The sequence below is a fragment of the Rhea americana genome, unplaced genomic scaffold (genome assembly GCF_003343005.1).
Source record: "Rhea americana isolate MKP2758 unplaced genomic scaffold, rheAme1 scaffold_62, whole genome shotgun sequence".
Classification (NCBI taxonomy): Eukaryota; Metazoa; Chordata; class Aves; order Rheiformes; family Rheidae; genus Rhea; species Rhea americana.
The window spans coordinates 2,078,211-2,089,105 of NW_028186779.1; positions in this window are offsets into that span (position 1 = coordinate 2,078,211).

Genomic DNA, 10,895 nt, shown 5'->3' on the forward strand with positions numbered 1-10,895 from the left:
CATTTCTTATGGAAATTAGTAGTTTTCTTTCCAACAGGAAATATAGTTTGCAAGATTATAGCTGCTTACTGAGACAGTTGCAGTTATCGCAGCTAAGATGCTGCTACAGTTAGAAACATGGCTTCCTTTGCACTTTCTACATGCTTCTCTTTCTCTATTCCCTACATTTTGGCATCAAATAGAGATTATAGTGGTACTTTGAAGCATTCAGTGCATGCCACTGGTAACTTGCTGACTGAGAGAAATCACAGCCCTGGGTTGTATCGCAGAGTCTTGGCTGTTTTGATCCAGGGTGGTTACAGAGACTCAAAACATGGGAGAGGCACGTGTCTCTCCTCCTCTGCTTCTCAGCTGCCATTTCCACTTGCCCAGTCTGATAATCTGTTAGTATTTTAGAACTTGTTCTCARATGAGATGCTGTTGATATCTTCTTGATGTCTTCTACTATGAGCCCAGGTGGTAACATACCTTTGTTTAGGTAATCCAAAGAGAGCACTTACCCAGACCTAGGCATATGGCCTCTGCTATGCTCTGCTCTAGTGAGCTGTGGCCCTTTTCCCTCCAGTTACATCAGTGGCCTTATTATTCAGGGAAGTGAGTGTTCRGGAGAATACCCCATCTTTCATAATCTCCACCTCCTTCCCTTGGTTTGATCATCTCACCCTCTCTGACCTGTTCCTCTTCATTCATCCCTTGTCCCAAATCCTTTCTTAACTCCCCTGTCCTTTGATCTCCTGCCCCTCCCAGCAAGCAACCAAATGTCTACTTTGACATTTGGCAARTGTCTACTGTCTTGAGCAACTTCTGGATTTTTTTTATCAGCCTTAGATTATATTTCTCCAAATAAAATGCCCTTTAACAGAAACAGATGGCAGCACTTGCTTTTGTGTTTGTTTATTTGCTCCACTTCCTGCCAAAAGTGAGATTTGTAGTGACACAGAGTGGATATAGGTCAGGTTTAAGAGCTACTGCATGTCCCATTGAGGTGCCAGCTTACATTCAAAGCAGGAAGGATAAATGTTAGCAACTTTGTTGTGCATGTGTCAGGTAATTCATTTGTTTTGTGAGTGTCAATCAGGTGCCCATTTAGGAGGCTAAACTGAGGGTTGTTTTGAATATTYCTCTCAACTTTCCTTCACCCAAAGGGCAGCGTGTGATAAGCTTGGGAAGGGATGTCAAGCTGTTAAAACTGTTGGAACCAGTTCGGATCGTTCAGATCAGTGGTTTGAGCTTGTAAAGTGTTTTTTTAGAAACCAACAGCCTTAAATAAAGCTTCTCTGTGTTTTGGGGAGAGGGAAGTTACATGTCTGAAGGATCCATGGCTCAAGTGACCACAAAAACTGAATTGCTCAAGATACTTTGTTATCCCTATATCTCTATAAGGCAAAGAAAGTTTCAGGACAGCCTGGGTAAAGGTACGGTTTTCACAGAACTCGAGCGTTATTCTAATTGTGTGAAACTTGCATCTAAGAAGCCAAAAATTTCTCTCTTTTCTCTTCCAATAAGTTTAAGGAGTACAGCTTTTCCGTCATCCACCCCCGTGGTGGCTTTTGCTCTCATTTTTTTGGCCTCTCTTACTTCAAGGACAGAATTGGTAAGAGGCTCTTTAGTCAAGGACTGCGTAAGACCRTCTGAAACCCTAAGAAAGTGGGCTATTTTGCTTCTTGCAAGTTTAAAGATGAATTGCTTGGAGCATCAAACATGAATACTTCATAGACCAGGCTGCCTGCTGGCAAGCTTTGGAGCAAAGTTCTGGTGATGTATTTAGCCTATAAAGCCCTCCTCTTTCTGTGGCCTGAGACATTCTCCTCTGTCATGTCGTCCAAACTGAGATGAGCAGAGATGCATATTAAGTATACGGGAAGGCTCTTCTCAACTCTTGAATGCGCTTCCCTCCTTTCGCAACCTCATCTTGGATTTGTTAATCCTCAAAGAATGCTGCAAAGCCCCACTTTGTGAGTAGACCTATATGGAGACTTGGATTTGTAGTGGAAGAATGTTAGTTTGCCTCTGCTCCTGTGAACATTACAAAGAAGCTGGGTAGAATGTGTACAGGTCTGTGTGGAAGGGTAGAAACTGGAAGAACATCACCAAAAAAAATTACTAACTGGATAATTTTTCTGAAAACTCTTGTATTTTTCTAGTGAGATGGTAGTTTTAGAAGTGCCAAGAATTATGGGTGGGCAGCAGAGAAAACCATGAGCAAAAATTAAACCAACAGAAGAGTATTTTATAAATAACAGACATAATGCATTGAGGAATAACTTGCCGAATATGTTTAGTTTAAGTTTAGTCACATTAAGAAAGTGATTRTATCAGTGATTTGGAAGCTGATGAATTAGGAGAGCTCGCCAGACTAATGTCCTGCCAGACAAGTGACTGGCAGGTGAAAGAGATGAGATAGTCCTGCTGCAACTACAGAGTGACTCTGCATTGAAATAGTATTTGAAATGCAKGAAGTTTTATGTGGCTGATGTGCACAGCAGTGTTTTGTAAAGCTGTGTACAAGCTTGGTTGAAATGAGTATCTAGAGATGGGCAGAATGTCAGAGATCATGCTCCTTATTTGAATGAAGCCCGTATCTTGACTTCTGGTAAAACGTTGACAACAAACACTGTAGCTAGCAAAGCCAAGTAGTGTCAGATGTTAGGTGGCCTGAGATGCACGAACTGGGCTCAGCAACACCTGGGGCAGGTTGCTTAAAGATGAAAGAGCTCACAGTTGTCTCTCTGCTACATTGGTCAAAAGTGCCTTACGCAAAGCCCCAGAAACGGGTCTTCTTCTGAAGGACTGCCTATTTTAAAATAGCATCTTCTTATTTGACAGAGCTGCTTTCAGGACAGTCTACTGACTGTCCTGATGAGAAATGCTGAGCCTGTTTCTTTTAGTCAGCAGCTCTCTTGCAAACCACTTGCCTACCAAAGTTTCACCAACTCCRTGTGGCAAATGTGCAAAAGTAGGGATAGCACATGAGTTCTTCTGAGGCCACTGCTCAGTCTGTGGCACCTCATGACAGGTGGCCAGACAGAAGGACTTGGCTGTTGGACAGCAGTTCAGAGAGCTGGCAGTGAGACAAGAGTGCTACTCACAAACTTTGTTSCCTCAGAATTACAGGATCCCAGAACATTATTTTTACAGTCACTTTTCCACACCGTGGCTTTCTTGCTTCTGGCTTGACTGTTCTTGGCCTACAGATTTATTGAGTCTGATGTTTCGGTTTTGTTTCTTGTTAAGGAAGATAGAGAGAATGTACCTGCCTGAACTGCCAAAGACAAGGAAGACTCAAAATATATTTGGGGAGCACTGGGATCATGTGCATCCATGCATAATGCCCAATTGTAAAAATGATGTACTGGACAGTGTGTATAAAATACCAGCCCTCCCTTCAGGGCTGTCAGCATGCTTCCAATCCTGTCAATGTCTTCAGAAACCAGAGCCATCACAAATGCCCCGTTAGTCAAGGGTTAGCTGGTCCCACAGCTGTCACAGTTAGTGCCCTGTCCTGGGCTTCATCTACAAAAGACTCAGTTGCCAGCACGGGTGTTTTGTATAGAAAGGGCCAGTAGGGTGGCTGGACCATCTGCTTAATTTCAAAGGACAAAGTCTGGGCCAGAAAGTAATTAAGAGCATGTTACAGGGAAGATGTAGCAACGGGCCATTTTGCAGACATCTGAAGAGAGTGTGGACCAAACTGCCTGTAGCTACCTGAGATTGATTGTGAACARCTTTGGTGAGATTACTGAAGTTACAGTGGGCTAAAAAAAGGTAAATTTAACTTCAGTTTCTACAGTACACTGTGGTCACATTAAAGATAGCCTTTTCTGCACATATATACATCAAGTTTACCAAACTTACATAACAAAAATCAGATGTACAAATTTACATTAWATTACCATAAAAGTTAAGGCCCAGATTTTCAAAACTTGATGCCAGAAAGTCAGGATCATAAAACAGGAACCAGACTTTCAAAAAGAGTGAGCTACTCGCTGAAGTCAGTGGATGAGCTTTGCTCCCYGACATAGTGCATCTGATTTATCTGCACATATTCAGAAAATATTTGAAAGATTTTTTTTTTCAGTTTCAACCTAGATCTCAATGTTTTGCAGGGGGGCATGTGTTCTGTCAATGATGTTTATAATCCTAAGCCTATAATTCATACCCCTCTTGTAGCTATGGGAAATCTTGGATAATAATATAAGCTACCAAACGCTGGAGTTAGACTTTTCTCATGTCTATTGTCCTCATAAAGAAAAGAAGAAAACAAAACTTTAGAGAGTAATTGTTTTGCTAAATATTTATGTTTCAACTCTTCTGAGAAAGGTCGCTTCCTTTCAAAAACCCAAATGTTTTACTTTTTGCCAAAAATATATATGTATCTGAATTTTAACTTTCAAAGGCATTTAATTTTAAAAGCCCTAAAACCCCATAAATTTATTTTTACTGAATTCTTCATAGGAAATAATAAACTTTTATGATGAGCTCTAATCTACATGTGCCCATTAGCCTGATTTCTAAAAGGACAACAGAACTACTCTTTTATACTGTATACTAGTGTTCTGGTGCATAATTTTTTCCTGATATATTTTTCCATATAAAATATATAGTCATRTTACTGTGCATATCCTCCTTGGTTCTGATTGCTTGTAAGTCTGAACTGAAGACAGTAGACAGTACATTGTTTTGAGTTGCTATAAATTTTGACATTTGTCTAAGGGGATAATTCATGTAGCGCTGTAGGACTGTTTGAATTCCAGCATGAAAAATGTCTTGTTTTGAAAGAAAGGCTTGTTTAAAATCACAAATCTCATATGAGAAGCCAGATAATAAAGCCAAAAAAGGGAACAAAAACAATTCTTACAAGGCAGACCTCTAAGCTTTTACTTGCCTGATGTACGAGCTGTCAGAAATCCAAAGTTCACCATGTGCAGGGAAATGTTTTGCAAAACCCCTAAGTTAGGGCTGTCTTGGCAAGATATATTTCCTGAGAAGCATTTTGAAAATTTTCATTACTTAACATTGTAAAAAGCTTCCAAAATGGTACCTATCAACAGTGAAGCAAGAATGCCATTTTAGGCACTATTTTCAGCTTGGTTGTATCAGTGTAATCACTATTTCCTCACCATTTCTAGAGCTAAGAAGATGTGCATCCTTTTGCTCCATCTACTGTAGGTGAACTTCYGAAACATTGATATGTGTCAAAATTATTGAGTATTTAGGAGCTAGAATATAATATCTAATTCTTTCTGTAGCATTACAGAAATGCCACACACTGAGGAGAGAATACCTGCACAGCTGGGGACCTCCTGACGTTCAACAAGGGCAAGTGCAGAGTCCTGCACCTAGGGAAGAATAACCCTAGGCACCAGTACAGGCTCGGGGCTGACCTTCTGGAGAGCAGCTCTGCAGAGAAAGACCTGGGAGTGCTGGTGGATGACAGATTGACCATGACCCAGCAATGTGCTCTTSTGGCCAAGAAGGCCAATGGTCTCCTGGGGTGCATTGGGAAGAGTGTTGCCAGCAGGTCGAGGGAGGTGATCCAGCCCCTCTCCTCACCCCTGGTGAGGCCTCATCTCGAGTACTGCATCCAGTGCTAGGCTCCCCAGTAGAAGAGAGACATGGAGCTACCGGGGAAAGTCCAGCCAAGGGCTACGAAGATGATCAGAGGGCTGGAGCACCTGCCCTATGAGGAACGACTGCGAGAGCTGGGCCTCTTCAGCCTGAGGAAGAGAAGACTGGGGGGGTATATCTTATCAATGTGTACAAGTACCTGAAGGGAGGGTGTCAAGAGGACAGGGACAAACTCTTTTCAGTTGTCCTGTGTGACAGGACAAGAGGCAATGGGCAGAAATTGAAGCACAGGAAGTTCCACCTGACCGTGAGGGGGAATTTCTTCCCTGTGAGAGTGACGGAGCACTGGACCAGGTTGCCCAGAGAGGTTGTGGGGTCTCCTTCTCTGGAGATCTTCAAGGGCTGCCTGGATGGAACCCTGTCTAACACGCTCTAGGTGACCCTGCTTGAGCGGGGGGAGGGGAGGTTGGACTAGATGATTTCCGGAGGTCCCTTCCAACCTTACCAATTCTRTGATTCTATTCAGTATAATAGCCTGGATTTTCTCACAGAAACGTGAGAAGTTGTAGGTTTTGAGGCTCTATGTCCAAACAGGTTTTATTAGTAGATTTTATTTGTATGGTAGATTCAACCCAAATGAGGAAGATAAGGAGCAAGCATTAAGAATACTTTAAACTCAATTCTGTGTCTTAAATCAATTTCTGATTAGAGAATTGCTTTAACAGGATCCAGAGAATTAATAACAACTCCTTTTTGTTCACAGCGTGCTTCTTCTGAACTCCAGGTGGCAGTTTCCCAAGTAGAGGTGGGTTGTGGAAGAGATGGGCTGGAGGTAAGAGGCTGTAGCGCATCCCAGGCCTGCACTTAGGTGCAGTGTGGCTAGACCTGATCTCTGGAGGTGGTTAACACACGAGAACGCCTTTACCTGCTGTATGAACKCCGCTTATTCAGATTCCTATGGGCTCACAACCAACTATTTGCAAATGAGAAATGAGGACAGCAGGGACTACAAAGAGAAAGGCTCAGCTGATGTCTTCTCTGGAAGGAGAGGAGAGGACACATAACACAGTAAATAGAAGAGTCCAGAGTAAGACTTGGGGATGAGAAAGTGCAGACTATCCTTTTCTCCTCCACCACTATTTCCTCGAAAAAGGTTCTGTAAGCTATTGAGGGTATCCTACAGACTCACAGTAGCTTGACTTCTGCAAAGATAAAAGTTCACAGCAAAAACTGTCTAGCTTCTATCTGATAAATGAAAGATACGCTTGAGTCTTGTGGAGTCCTGCACTCCCCAGACTCCACATGATCTTTCCACTGGATTAAGAAGGTTTAAGTTTTCCAGTTCTCAGATAAATGCAAAGCTGATTTTTAAGAAGTGGGAATATGTTTGTAGTGAGTGCAAGCTAGTTTTGTTAACCTAGTGGCTTGCTTTCAGATCTTGCATTTAGCAAATACTTTAGTATAAACTGGGGCTAGAAGTGATGTAATGAGTAGCATCCTCATGGTTATAAGGACAGCTATGTCCTATAATCCTAGGGAATCCTAGATCAAGCTACATCTTAAAAATAATTAGGCCTTGTGCACTCACTCCTTCTAGTGGCATGACTGTTCCAGAACCTCTCTGCTCACCTGATTAGAAACRTCCTTATGTCCCAGCTGAAATATATTTGTGGCTTGTTTTTACCCAGTCTGAATTGAACATCCAGGGGAAATCCAGGACACAGTATATTCAGTGCCTGAGATGGACTTTAATTACACTGACAGAGCTGCCAAGGAGCTCTGTTCAATGGACGGAGGCGTTTGGAGAAGGGTGGTGCCCTTGCAGTTGTGAAAGAAATATTTCTCCATATTATCAAAGCATAAGTCCGTAGCTCAGCTGGTCCCAGCGGACGGTGAGGGTAGGAAAGATTCTCGTCTTCTAAGCCAAACCTATAAAACTTCCAAACATCTTTTGCCTCCTGAGCTCCGGTTACAATAGGCTTCATTTTCTCAGCTTCAGCCCTATTCACTGAAATGAGAAGTATTAGTTCCCAGGGGGAAGATCTAAAGCTAAGTAAAACAAGCTGCGTGCAATTATTGCTTTCTGAAAAGTAGGAAGAGCTGGGCAAGTACAAAYGGTGGGAGCATGCTATTCTCTTGTCAAATATATTCTTCAGCATTTTCCAGGATGATTCCTAATCTCTGTGTCCTAGTAATTCTTTTCCTTCCCTCTGGTCATCCAGGCAGCAATAGTGGTTCCTTGTCTCACCTAGGCAGCTGGGCCAAGCCACAGGCTGTATCATTCACTGAGGTATTTACGCTTGTTCTTCTTTCTTATACTTGTTTTTCCTGTTTGTGTAGTTTCAAGAGGTTGAAACTATCCATGAGCTGGGATCCATCTGAGAGACCATCTTTACTCGATCTGCTGCTTCAGTGGAGCTACCCATTTTAGATGTTTGTATGTTGCCCTTTCTTCCACTGCCAGCATGACTTCATTTTTGGAGATGATTTTAGCACTGGATGAACCTTTCAAACRTTGAGTGTGAGGTTTAAACCCAAATGAAAGATGTTCTTGCTCTTCTCTGCTTCTGTCCTATTCTTCATCTGTGCTTCRTGTTGATGACGGTTTTTGTTCTGCCTTGCTATATGTCTTAGAATGACTGKGTTTTGTGAAGCATGGGACTGTTTTGCTGGGTCTGAAGGCTTGTGTGATTTTAATAATTGCTGTCCAACACCCTTGTACATTGATTATAACCACTTTGAGTAAGAGAAAGGCGGAGGGGAGGCCTTGTTGAGTGCCTAGTGCTGTTAGTGTTTAAAGTTAAATCATGCAACTCTACAATTGTCAAAACAYACATCTGTGTTTATTGAGCATCTTACGTCTTTAGTGCCTTTCTTAAAAGGCCTCTTMTTCTTCCAGTTAAGTTGCCAGGGATAATTGCAACACATATTCAGAGTCCTAGATGAAAATAGTGCTGATGAGTAATACTTCTAACAGATCCTACAACGGAAAGCAAGTTAAACTGCAAGCTAGATTATAACCTTCATGTAGTTTGGAGGTTCCTAGTCATGGTATTATTTACTGCTTTGCAGCTTAATTGTGGCTTTTTTTTTTCTTTCCTGAATTTTTGCTAGGATAGTTACTAAACTTTTGAAAATAAATGAGGCAAACTCTGAAAATATTATAGAGAATGTCTAGTGTAAGGTAAACATTGACCCAATAATCTAAGCACTTATTCTGTATTCAAAACACAACACATTCRGATAAAACCTTGGTGCAGCTTGCTGGAGCAGCAGCTCACAAGAAAATGGAATATTTTGTAAGAGGGATCTAGAGAAAATGAGAAAAGATTATATGACCTGACATGCAATTKTTAGTGATAACTGTGTCCCTCAGCTTTATAATGAGCTTCAAGGCAAATAGTCAATCCCTTCCAGTAAAAAAAGCATGATTTTCAAACAAATGCTTGCCTTGGAGCACACCGTTTCACTTCATTTACAGTGGGTATTGTTATATTTTATTATTATTATTTGATTCTATGGCTTAGAGTTATGTGTTTTTTCCTAAGTACTGCAGTAACTGTAGTTTCAGAAATGTTTGGTCATTTTTATTAATAATTGCAACAATGATTCCATCTGTCTGATCCATTTCTACTCTTCCACAACAAGGAAGAACAACCCAAAAGATCCTCAAACCTCTGGAATGGATTAAAATATTCACCTGTGTCATGTGAGATACAGGTTCATGACATGTAATGGAGAAGAAACTGCACATGCTGCTTTAACATGGCAAACAGATTCTCCAACTATTGAATTCCTGCTTAAAAAGGGACCTGGAGCCCACCATTCCCACCATTCCCACCATTCCCTCTTTGCCTCTAGCTAGGCTTAGTCAGAGTGAGCCATGAGAGCGAGAGAAGCAAGAGGGGGCCAGGTGGTGATGGGACATGGGTGTGAGCAAAGGTGTGAGCTAGTCCTTGACGTCAGGCACCCAGGGTGAGGCAGGTGAGGTGTTCTCCATGGCTGTATGAGTTACCTTGTGTCAGCTGAGCTGAAGTWACAGATTCGCTGCAAAAATACAGGGTAAAGTGCATTAGCTTATATCTCCTTTGCTTTGTGAAGGGGGAAGTGCCACTGCCAAGATGGTGAGAATAAACTCCAGCAAGCATCTTCACCATCACTTTACTGAAAATGAGACTATCATCTGACCCATAGCTCCTGATTTCATCACATATTCACTGGGTTATTCTGAAATTACTCACAAACAAATACTAAAATGGGTCTTACATGTAGTCTCTCAAAATTTGTCATTTGGGGAGTTACCACTGTATAGAGATATTACTTTTCCACTGTCTTAAGGAATTCAGGTTTTGGATTCTGTTTTTTTTTTTTTTTTTTTAAGTTCTTGCCAGTATAATATATACTGCCTATTGTTTTGAACTTAGAGGATGTACTTATACTAAAACCAGGGCACTTAACTTTTTATTCTGCATAGTTTAAAAAGAATTTTCATGTACCACAGTAGATCTCAGCTTCTTCTGCTCTGTACTTTAACTGCTGGGGCTGCAATATCTCCCATGCAGCTCCCTGAGTTGCAGTGCTAAAGCTATTTGTGAGGCTAGGCTGTGAACTAGATCGTAAATTGATTTTAAAAAAACAAACAAACAAACAACAACAACAACAAAAAATAAAACCACCCACCAAGACCTGCCATCTTTTGCTTCCTGGAACTACAGAGAGAGTTGCTGATTCCTATACAAAATAAATATCCTATGGGCARTAGAGCTGTTTCAATTCAGTGACTTTTTACAAGCACCCCAAACTCACTTTGCACAGAGCACAAGAAGAAACCAAGCATTCAAGAAGTGAGGTAACAAAGAGTTAGGGAGGAGGTCACAAAAATCTGAAATGAAATGTCTTTGTGGGAAAATGATSGAAGTGTGCACCCAGGGAAGATGGCTGTAGCCTGCCTAAAACAGCTGTGCAATTCTTCAGGGACTTGCTGGAGTTTTCACTGGATCTATGTTGCAATTGCTGTCATGGTTCATACTTTACTTGCTCTAACTTGTAGTGATGTGAACCTGATGAACTATTACTTGGGTCATTTGATATTTGTTTTAGTAGTCTACACTTAGTCTTCCCCTAATAAAATACAAATGAAAAGCAACACTTTAGATTTTTCTGCAGTAATCCCATCAATCTAAAGATCAGAGCATCTGAATAATGAACACAGGGTATATACTAAAAGAAATTAATAGGATTAAATGCAGAGATTTCTATAGAAATATTTTTTTGGACTTGTGGAAAGTGATAGAAAATGATGTTGCGGCAGCGTGTTTGTAACCATC